This window comes from Mus caroli, unplaced genomic scaffold, assembly GCF_900094665.2.
Source record: "Mus caroli unplaced genomic scaffold, CAROLI_EIJ_v1.1 scaffold_14332_1, whole genome shotgun sequence".
NCBI classification, from domain to species: Eukaryota; Metazoa; Chordata; class Mammalia; order Rodentia; family Muridae; genus Mus; species Mus caroli.
This window is the reverse complement of record NW_018389013.1, coordinates 12,501-16,474: the sequence shown is the minus strand read 5'-3', so window position 1 is coordinate 16,474 and position 3,974 is coordinate 12,501.

Below are 3,974 nucleotides of genomic sequence, written 5' to 3'. Positions count from 1 at the left end.
TTTTTTCAGGTGCTTCTCTGCCATTCGGTATTCCTCAGGTGAGAATTCTTTGTTCAGTTCTGAGCCCCATTTTTTAATGGGGTTATTTGATTTTCTGTAGTCCACCTTCTTGAGTTCTTTATATATATTGGATATTAGTCTCTTATCTGATTGAGGGTAGGTAAAGATCCTTTCCCAAACTGTTGGTGGTTTTTTTGTATTATTGATGGTGTCTTTTGCCTTTCAGAAGATTTGCAGTTTCATGAGGTCCCACTTATCAATTCTCGATCTTACAGCACAAGCCATTGCTGTTCTATTCAAGAATTTTTCCTCTGTGCCCATATCTTCAAGGCTTTTCCCAACTTTCTCCTCTATAAATTTCAGTGTCTCTGGTTTTATGTGAAGTTCACTAGCATATACTAGCAAGATTTTGCTGAAACGACCCAGATAGAGCTGTCTCTTGTGAGACTATGCTGAGTCCTAGCAAACACAGAAGTGGATGCTCACAGTCAGCTATTGGATGGATTACAGGGCTCCCAATGGAGAAGATAGAAAAAGTACTCAAGATTTTAAAGGGATCTGCAACCCTATAGGGGGAACAATATGACGAATTAACCAGTACCCCGGAGCTCTTGTCTCTAGCTGCATATGTATCGAAAGATGGCCTAATCGGCCATCACTGGAAAGAGAGGCCCATTGGACTTGCAAACTTTATATGCCCCAATATAGGGGAATGCCAGGGACAAAATAATGGGAATGGGTGGGTAGGTGGGGGGGGAGTATGGGGGACTTTTGGGATAGCATTGGAAATGTAATTGAGGAAAATACATAATAAAACAACAAATAAAATAAAATAAAATAAAATAAAATAAAATAAAATAAACAAGTTAGAAATCCAAAAAATTTGATATATACATGTATTCTAGCACTTTGTTTATGAATACTACCAGGATAAAGTTATGTTTCATGAAGAACAAATGGATACCAAGAGAAAATTGTCTAATCAATTAAAGCCAGGCATACACAAAAACAGTTTCCCTACAAAATTGTTGGCAAACATCATTAATCCCTGGACTAAATAGGCAAGGAAACAGAGTTTGTGTCCATGACCAGCCTAATTTAGACAGTGTGTACCAGTACAGCCATTTCTAGGAATAAGTAATGATGGCATGTCAAACCGTGCAAGGGTTCACAACTAAGGTCCTTATGATTATATAACAAACCTTCATCCACTGAGAGGACATTCAATCCCACGACTGCAATTTCTTCAATTTTTCTTAAAAACAAAAAACAAAAAACAAAAAAAAAAAAACTGAGGGAGGAGTTGTCCATGCCACATTCAAAATTCTGACCCATAATTGTTCCTGCTGAAAGAACTGCAGGAATGGAAATGGAGAGGACCCTGTCTATGCAGCTCAAGGGGAGTTCCTAAGGCCTGACACTATTACTGAGGCTATAGAACACTCACAAAAAAGGGGCATATTGTGACTGCCCTCTGAAAGATCCAACAAGCAGGTGAAAGAGTCAGATACAGATATTTGCCCCCAACCAGCAGACTGAAATTGCTGACCACTGAGTTTCAATTATGGAAATCTGGGAAGATGAGGAGGAGGAGAGCAACCTTTTAGGAAGCCCAGTAGTCTCAATTAACCTGAACCTCCAAGATCTCTCAGACACCGGAATACCAACCAGCCAGCATACACCAGCTGATATAAATCCACCAACACATATGCAGCAGAAGACTGCAGGATCAGGGTTCATTCAGAAAACATGCACTCAACCTTCAAGAGACTGGAGGCCCAAGAGAGTTTAGAGGTCTGGGGGGTGGGTAGTGGGAATTTCCTTGTGGAGATGGGGGCAGGGAGGAGGTACAGGATGTGGAAGAGTCAGAGGGTGGGACAGGAGGAAAATAAAATCTGGAGTGTAAATAAAAAAATAAAAAATTAAAGTTTTTAAAAAGTAAGTGTGCCATTATTTATTTGATCTGAGTATTTTGCTTTCCAAAAGGTGAATAATAGGGTAGCCTTCAGTTATAAATTTCCTGTAGCCTTCTTCTGAATAAGTTGTTTTGCTTTACCTGCATTCAGAGACAGCTGTATCCTGGCAGAAGTGATTTAAGATTACCAAAACTGTCCATCGTTGCTCCTATTCTCACATACAGTTTTTCTCCAATGTTCTAAATGATTTTCCACTATAAGTTCTGGGTGCCGTTGGAAACCTCCCCTCTCAGTGACCATGCTGATGGAGTCCAGATTGCCAAACATATTACATTTCAGTTTCCATTGTGGTCTTCATAATATCTTAGAGTTTGAATACCACTTNGACAAAATTCCAAAATCTGAATGTTTTTGCTTTATATCTATTCATGTTTCTGGTTTTTCTAGTATATATATGTCTTTAATTTTTAATATTTACTGTTTATTTTATTTATTTCTATTTCAAATGTTATACCCCTTCCCAGTTTCCGCTCAGAAAACCCATATTTCACCTCCCTTCTAAGTGATATCTATTGAGAATATTAATGATTTCTCTTGGATTTTCCAATTTAATTGAGTACAAATTTCAATGAATGCCCTTATGATTCTTAATGATAATTGATATCCTATTTTCAGTCCAGATTTTGTTAATTTGGATTTTTTCTCATCGATTTCTACTTAGACTGACTAAGTGTTTGACTGTCTTAATTTTTTTTATAACAACAGACGCTTACTTTATTTAGTTCTTTGTGTTCTTTCCTTTGTTTGTATCTTATTTATTTCCCTTCATCTTGATTATTTCTTATACTTTACTCTGATTCTCCTTCCTGAACATGAGAAGTTATACTCCAGAGAACCAAAAAAATCTATAAAAACAAAAGTGGGTTAAAGAGATAAATGAAGAATTCTTTACTGAGGAATGTTGAATGGGCAGGAAGCACCTAAAAAATGTTCATCATCGTCAGTCATCAAGGAAATACCAATCAAAATGACCCTGTGATTCTACCTCACACCAGACAGAATGGCTAAGGTCAAAAACTCAGGTGACAGCAGGCACTGGTGAGGATGTGCAGAATGAGGAACACTCCTTCATTTCACGAAGATTGTAAGCAGGTACAACCACTCTGGAAACCATTCTGAGGGTTCATCAGAGAATTGGAAAAAGTCCTACTTGAGGAACCTGACATAACACTCCTGGGCATATAATCAAAAGATGCTCCTACATATAACAAGGACACATCCTATACCTATAATCAGGACACATCCTCCACTATGGTCATAGCAGCCTTATTTATAATACCCTGAAGCTGGAAACAAACAAGATGTCCCTCAAAATAGGAATAGATACAGAAAATGTGGTACATTTACACAGTAAAGTACTACACAGCTACTAAAAACAATGACTTCATGAAATTCACAGGCAAATGGATGGAACTAGAAAATGTCATACTGAGTGAGGTAACAGAGTCACAAAAGAAAACACATGGTATATACTCACTGATAAGTGGGTATTAGGTAAAAAGTTTGGAATACCGATGATACAACTTACAGACCATACAAAGCTCAAGAAGTAGGAAGACCAAGTGTGGATGCTTCAGTCATATTTAGTAGTGGGAGAAAAATAATCACAGGAGATAGAGGATGAAAAGTATTTGGGAGAAAGAGAGAAGGGGAGAAGAAAAAAGGGGCAGGATCAAGTGTGAGGGGAGATGATGGAGATATACAATGGGTCAATAAATTAAAGAGAGGTGTGTAGCAATGGGAGGTGTTAAACTGGAGGTAGCCAACAGAAACTCCCTGATGCCAGGAAAGCAAACAGCTCTCAGGACAAAACTGGGATGTCATTAGCTGAAATGCCCAACCAAGGGGAGAGAGCAGTAGAAACCATATCCAGAGGATAGGAATGGCCACCAGTTGAGGGTTGGATCCACCCCACCCATTCTCAAATTTTTAACCCAGAATTTCTCCTGTCTAAAGGAAACACAGGGAAAAAGAGTAGAGCAGAAACTGAAGGAAAGG